Raw genomic sequence first — 10,454 nt, forward strand, 5'->3', positions numbered from 1 at the left:
AAATGAAGTAACAAGATAAAGTTCTCAAATAGGTTGGGCTGGACTGTACTTGATTTGAGATTCTGATTAAACCCTCATAACTCTGATAAACTCAGCTACATGGCATGCTGAGACCTCAGCAGTGGGGAGACCAGGACTCATCAGAGTAAGACAAGGAGTCTAGTTCTCATACTGAAAAGGTATCCTCTTCTGCCCCAAGATGGTCTCTAATGATGTTATTCTACAGGGTGGAGTAAGATCAGAGGCAGTGGTAATATTCAGACAGTTAAGTCATGCATATTAATATATACTTATAACTAAGTACTATGTTGTAAGTATTGTTTGGATCCAGAACCAAGTTTTTGGAAAGGTAGGGAGAGTCCTACTCCCAGAAAAGGACTAGCAAAAGATAAGCAGTTTATTCTAGTAGGCTGAAATTCAAAAAAAGGCTCTAATCCCAACTGGGGAACTGTTACAAAAATCATGAAAACAGCTAAAAGCTCTTTCATACACACTGGGCAGTGAGGACTGATGTGTTAGTTCACAGGACACTTGACTGGGGAGCCAGGCACATTGGATATTGGGTTTCCGGCAATAGAACTAATTTTAGAAAGCACCAAATGGTAGGTTTGAGCTTACTATATTTTAAGATTACCTGGAAGCCTGGTTTTCCTGTTGGCTGAAGTCACTGAAGTCAGACACACGAAAATTGTCTTTGAACTTCTGAAGCCAATCAGAATCAAGGATATCCCAGTTTAATTATTATAGTCAAGCTCCTTAGGTCCTTAAGGATTTTTTTTTTTTAGCCTGGCCTGTTGCTCACGATAGAGCATAGAGGTGCAATCATGGCTGATTGTAGCTTCAGTTTCCTAGGTTCAAGTGATTCTATTTCAGCCTCCTGAGTAGCTGGAACAAGTGCACATCACCACACCCAGTTCTCTTATTCGTAGAGATGGCATCTTGCTGTTTCCAGGCTAGTCTCAAGCAACCCTCCCTAAGTGCTGGGATTACAGGCATGAGCCACTGCACCTGGTCCCAAGCAGCAGCTATGCTCTGGAGGGTAAACTTATTCAACTGATCTTAACCAATATTGCCTGAGTTCTTAGGAGGTTATTACAGACTAACAGCCTCCTGTGTGATTAGAAATTGGCACCAAGGAGTCGGTAACCAAAACTGAGCTTTCAAGTTCAATTCCATTCAAGTTAAACCTTTTTGGATCTGACTCTAATTACAGGATATTCTTATATTTCTAACTCCCTTGCTCAAGAATCTTAAGGGTATTTACAACATCTGTTTTCTGTCCGATACACATCCACCCTATTGGTACCCAAATCCTCAATATTTGTCTCTCAGACTCTGAACCATACTGTCTTTGCTCAGTATTTCTTGGGCCTATTTTCCCAACATCTGTGCTGGTTTAAACTCAAATCCACTTGTTCTATTTTCAAGAATTCTTCATAGCTTGACTTTTCCTTGGCATCCTGTGTCACTATTGACAAAATGGTGTTTTATTTCAGGAGTCTTGGCAGAGCCTAGCACAGGCCAGTGTATATAAATGTGGAGTACTAATTTTGCTATCAACTAAGAAAATGTGACATATTAAAAGATCTATTGGGAGGCAAGGGAGTTAGAAGGAGCTACAGAAAAAGAGGTCAGAGGGCTCGAAAGCAAATAGTCTATTTCACAACTTTGTCTTGGTTGCCAGCTTTGACAAAAGGGAAATGGCACTCTTCCCTGAAAACTGTGGAATATCAATAGTCTTTTACCACATATTGTATAACAGTAAGTGCCTGGCCCTATTCTAGGCACTTTTGAAGTAATGAAACAGATCTTAAAATTTTATGCAGAAGTTCTGGAAGGGGGAGAAAAACAATGATTAATAGTTTTATGTACAGCAGGTAAGGGTATCGGAGATCAAGGATATAAATGCAAACACTGCTTTCACTGCCATCTCACACGCACTACCTTCATAGTGAAGGTGTATTTTCTATCTCCAAATGAATGTTACATGCCTAAGGCTTCTCTCATTTTATTTGGTAGTATCAGATAGTATTAGGTAACCCATCTTGCCAAATGACCTCTTCCTTCCTAGATTTTAGCAAGCCTGAATGTCTTTACCAGATTCTTGTTTAATCAGTGATCTTCCCTCATGACCATAGTTAATAAACTGCTATTATTGTTCTATTGTGCTCTTTTTATTTTCTGTGTCTCATTCCCCCACTTCTCAACTTAAGCATCCAGGCTTTCAAAATTAGTTACATCGAAACTAAATATTCCATGATTTGCTTAGTAACAATCATTTTTAATTTCTGTCTCTCCACTCTTACACTGATCCAAAAACCCTTAACATTGTAGCTTGCACAAACCCGAAACGTTCAGAGTAATTTGATTACAAGGCTGGTTAGTGGATTTTCCATTTAATGCCCGCCATGTTATTTCAGGACCTATTTAAATAATTAAAAACAACATAATCCAAAATTACATGTTTTATTTTCGTGTTTGTAAAACGAAGAGCTTTTTTCTGGATGGTTTTCTCATCAGCTTTTCATACAACAGTCAAGTAAACCTCGTGGCACTAGCCCTAGAAAAGGAAAAACATGAGATTCTTACAAGACTACCAACATTACAACAGCTTATGTAAAAGCATTAAAAAAAAGTATTGTCCTTATAATGGTCCATCTCAGAAGCCAGATCCGTAAAAGTTTTTTTTTTTCAACAGAAGTTCAGGTTCGGGATAAGATCATCACAGATAAGACCAAGGACACAAGATTCACTAATCGCTAAGCAAACAGAAAAACTCCACTTACAGAAATCGTTGCAACTTTGGAACTTCCAAGACAATCTGGCCTCTTATCAATGGGCAGACAGCGACCCTCACTGTTGGCAGAAAAAAAAAAAAAACCAAACCCGGGATTTTATAACAGAACTGTTGCAAAATCCCGTCAACAAAATTTACTCCACTTCTGAATTATTGGTCTTAATCTCAGAAGCCGAATCCGTACTTATTTTTCTTCAGGTTATCAGCTTCGGGATAGGTTTCATCATTGACTAGACCATCAGACCTTGTATATGTACACATTAATACATTAAACTGCACTTCTGTGACACTGACCATAAGCCAAGGTAAAGGTAAAAGGCAAGTATTATAGTACAAATACTACAGAACTTTTAAGCCATACAACCTACTTCAAAATGAAGCTGCTAGTCAGTGACATCCGACATTCATTATCTTCACTGGCTGATCGTCCACACCCAGAATGCTGTTCAATGACAAAAAAATCTGATTTAGTCTAGGTGTGGATTAAATGCTATGCTCTATCATAAAGTACTAAAACAACACATACTCATTAAGAGTGTCAGGTTTTAACCAAGCGGTTTTCCATTGAATACTCTCCAGCATATTCTGGAATTCTTTCATGTATCTAACAAAAATAAGTAAATATCACACGATGCAACAGTTCCTATTCCTGTAAATCAACAGGTTTACTCCTTTAGTTTGGTAACTAAGCTTAACAGTTCTTACCTTTGCATCTTCAGAGCTGCTCTGCTGTGCCACGACAGCGCCATTGTTCCTGCGGGAAACCGATATTTAAGCATTCTCGCAGAAACGTCACACTCCAAGGTGTTTTTTCACACAAAACCTTTCCCCTTCATTAATCCGAATTGCACACAAAGCCGCCTTCGAACAGCTCAGTCTCAAAACAGGGTTGAGGCTGCCCGTTTTAAAACAACGCCGACGGAAGGTCTTCGCCATTTTAGTAAAGGCCCCTTGCTCTTAAAACTAATCCTGCGCCCCAATTAAGTGAGGTTTTTCCGCCGCCGTTCAGGCACATGCCGGAGGCCAGCAAGCGCGGCACCCGTGGCCGATCAGCGTTCCCCTCACGCCAAAACTCGGAGCCTGTGGCCGTCACGACTCAATCTCAGTACATGTGGCGGTCGGGCCGCACATTTTCCACGTGCAAGCTTTCAACTCTCAGCACTCTAAGCTCTACACTAAGATGGCTTCACACTATCAAAACTCTTAAGTCGGCCTGCGCCTCCATCTTTTGCTCCGGTACGCGCCCGCAACACCGACGCTTACCTACCACACTACCAAACGATCACGAAGGCCTACGTAAAAGACCGAAAGGCGCAGCCAGTAGCTCCTTATATAGCCTCCCCGTCAGAACGAGGCTGCCCCGCCCTCTCGCACCTATTGGACATGGAAGTAGACAGGGGTGTGGCCGCGAATTACCGGGAGCGCGCGCGGAGACTCTTTCGAGTCCCGTCCCGCGTTGTGGCGCGCGCGCCGCAGGCCGGCCGCGCGCCCAGCCATTTCCCGGCGCGCGCCCGTAGGCGCACTGCGAAGCGTAGCTTGCTAGTCTTGCGGCAGACTTGGCCCTACGTGGCGCGGGTGTGGCGCCAGAATTCAAACAGCCGCAGTTGGAAACGACGCTATCGCCTGCCACAAGCCAAGTTCGCCCAGGACAGATTGGGTCCGAGAGTGGACCCAAGTTTTGCAGCACAGGGCGGCCTCAGCTTAGGACCGACTCGAGAAGCCGGGCTGGCTGGCCGGCGCCGGGCTGTAGTGGGCCCCCAGCGGAGGCCGCCGGAGGAGCGGGCTAGCCCTGGCCGCAGCACTCCGGGGAAGGGCAGTTGGCTGGCAGAAAAAGCTTGGGTGAAAAAGCGGACAGCGCCACGTGAGAACCGCCCCGGCGTGCGGCTCCTCAGGGCCTCAGGGCGGGCATCAAGGCCCCATGGGGGCCATTCGTCTTCACTCTTCCTCGTGCCAAGCATCCGGTTACACTAAACCTGACCACACAAGTCTCCCTCAAACAGCGAACGTGAGGTTCAGTACTCCATTTCGCAGAGGAGAAAACTGAGGCTTAAAACAGCCAGGTAATTTGCCTAAGGTCACACAGCTGAAATGCTTTGCTAATTTTTAACTTCTTTGTACTCAAGTAGTTATATTGAAAACGAGAGAAAGATTAATTTGAGAAGTATCCCTGAATATCCAGACTACAAACTTACAAAATTCAAAAGCAGTGCTTTCATTAATTAGCATGTTTGAGTTAATTTGTGTGCGTGTGTGTTTGTGCACACGACATTTGAACATTTCAGTATTTGAAAATTCAGGCCCTTGACTTCTGTATTTCAAAGCACTACTTATTAAAGTTGTTTATGTGTGCATTTGATTATGGTCCGATTCTGCTAGAGTGTGGGAGGAACACATCTGATTTTGTGCTCTGCTGTTTATTTTTTCTTAAAACAGTGCCTAGCATTAAGTAGGTTGTTGGTAATGGTTAAATGAATGAATTAACAAATACATTCGGTGACTTTTTAGAAAATTAGAATGAAGATCAAACTTCACATTCAAAGGCAGTGAAAAGCACTTTTCTCTAGCAGGAACCTAAATCATGAAGTATTGTCTGGGCCGGGCATTTTGTCGGTTTTTATATTACTTCGTAATGTCTAATATAAATTTTCATATTGCTCATAGTAAATAGTAAAACAAACAAAATTAATACAGTACAAAAGGATATAAGAGGCAAAGTAGGCCTGGTGTGGTGGCTCATGCCTGTAATAACAGCACTTTGGGAGGCTGAGGTGGGAAGATTGCTTGAGCCCAAGACTCTGTCTCTATTGTATTAAAAAAAAAATTAAAAAGTTAAAAAGCATAGTGAAAGTATCTTTCCACATGCCTGGGAATCTTCTCCCTAGTTGTACCCTTCAGCAATGCCACTGTTGACAGTTTTTGAGACTTCCTATGCAAATACAAATATATGTACTTCGTTTGTCACGTACAAATGGGATCTATATGTTCTGCAACTTGTTTATCCTTCTTGTATCATAAACATCTTTCCATGGCAGTACATATAGATGACTTTTTTTCCCCCCCCAGACAAGGTCTCACTTTTTCACGCAGACTGGAGTGCAGTGGCTCTATCTCGGTTCACTGCAACCTCTTGGGATCAAGTAATCCTCCTGCCTCAGCCCGCCATCTATGTGGGACTACAGGCATGCACCACCACGCCCTGTAATTTTTTGTATTTTTCGTAGAGATAGGGTTTCTGCCATGCTGAAGAGCACAAACATCACCTGGTCAAAAGCCATGTAAAACAGTGATTCCTTACCCTGACTTACCAGTTAAAATCTGCTAAGCTAAAAAATATCAAAATTCTGGGCCCGAACCTGGAACCTTGAAAGCATGATGTTCAAAAGTGGGACCCAAAATCCACATTTTAAACAAGCATTAGAGGCAATACTGTCCAATTGGAATATAATATGAACCACAAATGCAAGCTGCACAAGTAATTAAAAATGTACAAGTTGCCAGATGTGGTGGCTCACGCCTGTAATCCCAGCACTTTGGGAGGCCGAGGCAGGCGGATCACGAGGTCAGGAGATCGACACCATCCTGACTAACACAGTGAAACCCCGTCTCTACTAAAAATACAAAAAATTAGCCAGGTGTGGTGGTGGGCGCCTGTAGTCTCAGCTACTCGGGAGACTGAGGCAGGAGAATGGCGTGAACCTGGGAAGCGGAGCCGAGATCCTGCTACTGCACTCCAGCCTGGACAACAAAGCGAGACTCTGTCCCAAAAAAAGAAAAAAAAAAAAAAAAAAAAGCACTAGTAGCCACTTTAAAAAAAAATTATTTATTTTATTTTATTTTTTTAGAGACAGAGTCTCGCTGTGTCCCCCAGGCTACAGTGCAGTGGTGCGATCTTGGCTCACTGCAAGCTCTGCCTCCAGGGCTCACGCCATTCTCCTGCCTCAACCTCCTGAGTAGCTGGTATTACAGGCGCCCGCCACCAAGCTCGGCTCATTTTTTGTATTTTTAGTAGAAACGGGGTTTCACCGTGTTAGCCAGGATGGTCTCGATCTCCTGACCTCGTGATCCGCCCGCCTTGGCCTCCCAAAGTGCTGGGATTACAGGTGTGAGCCACCGCACCCAGCGTATTTTTTTATTATACTTTATGTTCTAGGGTACATGTGCACAATTGTGCAGGTTTGTTACATATGTATATATGTGCCATGTTGGTATGCTGCACCCATTAACTCGTCATTTACATTAGGTATATCTCCTAATGCTATCCCTCCCCCATCCCCAACCCCACAAGAGGCCCCCGTGTGTGATGTTCCCCTTCCCGAGTCCGAGTGATCTCATTGTTCAGTTCCCACCTATGAGTGAGAACATGTGGTGTTTTGTTTTCCGTTCTTGCGATAGTTTTCTGAGAATGATGGTTTCCAGCTGCATCCATGTCCCTACAAAGGACACAAACTCATCCTTTTTTATGGCTGCATAGTATTCCATGGTGTATATGTGCCACATTTTCTTAATCCAGTCTGTCATTGATGGACATCTTGGTTGGTTCCAAGTCTCTGCTATTGTGAATAGTGCCTCAGTAAACATACGTGTGCATGTGTCTTTATAACAGCATGATTTATAATCCTTTGGGTATATCCCCAGTAATGGGATGGCTGGGTCAAATGGTATTTCTAGTTCTAGATCCTTGAGGAATCGCCACACTCTTCCACAATGGTTGAACTAGTTTACAGTCCCACCAACAGTGTAAAAGTGTTCCTATTTCTCCACATCCTCTCCAGCACCTGTTGTTTCCTGATTTTTTAATGATTGCCATTCTAACTGGTGTGAGATGGTATCTCATTGTGGTTTTGATTTGCATTTCTCTGATGGTGAATGATGATGAGCATTTTTTCATGTCTGTTGGCTGCATAAATGTCTTCTTTTGAGAAGTGTCTGTTCATATCCTTTGACCACTTTTTGATGAGGTTGTTTGATTCTTTCTTGTACATTTGTTTAAGTTCTTTGTAGGTTCTAGGTATTAACCCTTTGTCAGATGAGTAGATTGCAAAAATTTTCTTCCATTCTGTAGGTTGCCTGTTCACTCTGATGATAGTTTCTTTTGCTGTGCAGAAGCTCTTTAGTTTAATTAGATCACATTTGTCAATTTTGGCTTTTGTTGCCATTGCTTTTGGTGTTTTAATCATGAAGTCCTTGCCCATGCCTATGTCCTCAATGATATTGCCTAGGTTTTCTTCTAGGGTTTTTATGGTTTTAGGTCTAACATTTAAGTCTCTAATCCATCTGGAATTAATTTTTGTATAAGGAGTAAGGAAGGGATCCACTTTCAGCTTTCTACTTATGGCTAGCCAATTTTCCCAGCACCATTTATTAAATAGGGAATCCTTTCTCCATTTCTTGTTTTTGTCAGGTTTGTCAAAGATCAGATGGTTGTATATGTGTGGCATTATTTCTGAGGCTTCTGTTCTGTTCCATTGGTCTGTATCTCTGTTTTGGTACCAGTACCATGCTGTTTTGGTTACTGTGGCCTTGTAGTATAGTTTGAAGTCAGGTAGCATGATGCCTCCAGCTTTGTTCTTTTGACTTAGGATTGTCTTGGCAATGCGGGCTCTTTTTTGCTTCCATGTGATCTTTCAAGTGGTTTTTTCCAATTCTGTGAAGAAAGTCATTGGTAGCTTGATGGGGATGGCATTGAATCTATAAATTACCTTGGGCAGTATGGCCATTTTCATGATATTGTTTGTTCCTATCCATGAGCATGGAATGATCTTCCATTTGTTTGTGTTCTCTTTTATTTCATTGAGCAGTGGTTTGTAGTTCTCCTTGAAGAGGTCCTTTACATCCCTTGTAAGTTGGATTCCTAGGTATTTTATTCTGTTTGAAGCAATTGTCAATGGGAGTTCATTCATGATTTGGCTCTCTATTTGTCTGTTATTGGTGTATAAGAATGCTTGTGATTTTTGCACATTGATTTTGTATCCTGAGACTTTGCTGATGTTGCTTATCAGCTTAAGGAGATTTTGAACTGAGACAATGGGGTTTTCTAAATAGACAATCATGTCAGCTGCAAACAGGGACCATTTGACTTCTTTTCCTAATTGAATACCCTTTATTTCTTTCTCTTGCCTGATTGCCCTGGCCAGAACTTCCAACACTATGTTTAATAGGAATGGTGCGAGAGGGCCTCCCTGTCTTGTGCCAGTTTTTAAGGGGAATGCTTCCAGTTTTTCCCATTCATTATGATATTGGCTGTGGGTTTGTCATAAATAGCTCTTATTATTTTGAGATATGTTCCATCAGTACCTGGTTTATTGAGAGTTTTTAATATGAAGAGCTGTTGAATTTTGTCAAAGGCTTTTTTAGAGCCTTGCTCTGTCACCCAGGCTGGAGTGCACTGGCGCCATCTTGGCTCACTTGCTCTGCCTCCTGGGTTCTCACCATTCTCCTGCCTCAGCCTCCCAAGTAGCTGGGACTACACCAGCCCGCCACCACGCCCGGCTAATCTTTTGTATTTTTAGTAGAGACGGGGTTTCACCGTGTTAGCCAGGATGGTGTCGATCTCCTGACCTCATGATCGGCCTGCCTCAGCCTCCCAAAGTGCTGGGATTACAGGCATGAGCCACAGTGCCTGGCCTAGCCACATTTTTTTTTTTTTTTTTTGAGATGGAGTCTTGCTCTGTCACCCAGGCTGGAGTGCAGTGGCGCGATCTCGGCTTACTGCAAGCTCCGCCTCCTGGGTTCAGGGCATTCTCCTGCCTCAGCCTCCGGAGTAGCTAGGCCTCCAGCTACTACAGGCCTCCGCCACCACGCCCGGCTAATTTATTTTTATTTTTATTTTTGCATTTTTAGTAGAGACGGGGTTTCACCATGTTAGCCGGGATGGTCTGGATATCCTGACCTCGTGATCCACCCGCCTCGGCCTCCCAAAGTGTTGGGATTATAGGCATGAGCCACTGCGACCGGCCACATATTTTTAAAACCTAAAAAGGATCAGATATCCAGGGGTGGTGGTTCGTGCCTGTAAGCCCAGCGCTTTGGGAAGCCGAAAGGGGTGGATTGCTTGAGCTCATGAGTTTGAGACCAGCCTGGGCAACATAGCAAAACTCCGTTTCTACAAAAAAAAAAAAAAAAAAAGAAGAAAAATTTGCCGGGTGTGGTGGCTGAAATGAGAGCAGAGCTTGAGCCCAGGAGACAGAGGTTGCAGTGAACTGAGATTGTGCCTCTGCATTCCTGAGGTGACAGAGCCAGACCCTGTCTCAAAAAAAAAAAAAAAAAAATGAAGTTAGTTCTGTTCTATCTAACCCAAATGTAATAAAAGTTTTTTATTTTGCCATAGAAACAATATACAAATTATTGAAATATTTTCCATTTGTTTTTTGTATGCAGTAAATTAAATCAGGTGTATATTTTTAACATACATCTCAATTTGATCTGTACATTTATTATTTTTTAACTTTTCGGTTTGTGGATGCATGCTTACATTTGCTATATATAGGTAAACTCATATCACAGGGATTTTTTTTTTACAGATTATTTTGTCACCCAGGTATTAAGCCTAGTACCCAGTAGTTATTTTTTCTGCTTCCTTCCATCCTCCAACCCTCCACCCTCAAGGAGGCCCTAGTGTCTGTAGTTCCCTTTTTTGTGTTCATGAGTTCCCATCATT

The 10,454-nt window shown here is 42.6% G+C and overlaps 2 non-coding genes across 2 annotated transcripts; both read right to left on the reverse strand.

Moving 5' to 3' along the window:
• Positions 1 to 2,656: 2,656 nt before the first annotated feature.
• LOC115897172 lies at positions 2,657 to 2,731 on the reverse strand. Its single transcript, XR_004057101.1, has one exon. It is a non-coding gene; the product is annotated as a small nucleolar RNA SNORD50 (small nucleolar RNA).
• Positions 2,732 to 2,959: 228 nt separating this feature from the next.
• On the reverse strand, positions 2,960 to 3,029 carry LOC115897173. The gene has a single exon (XR_004057102.1). It is a non-coding gene; the product is annotated as a small nucleolar RNA SNORD50 (small nucleolar RNA).
• Positions 3,030 to 10,454: the final 7,425 nt, after the last annotated feature.

This window comes from Rhinopithecus roxellana, chromosome 4 (genome assembly GCF_007565055.1).
Source record: "Rhinopithecus roxellana isolate Shanxi Qingling chromosome 4, ASM756505v1, whole genome shotgun sequence".
NCBI classification, from domain to species: Eukaryota; Metazoa; Chordata; class Mammalia; order Primates; family Cercopithecidae; genus Rhinopithecus; species Rhinopithecus roxellana.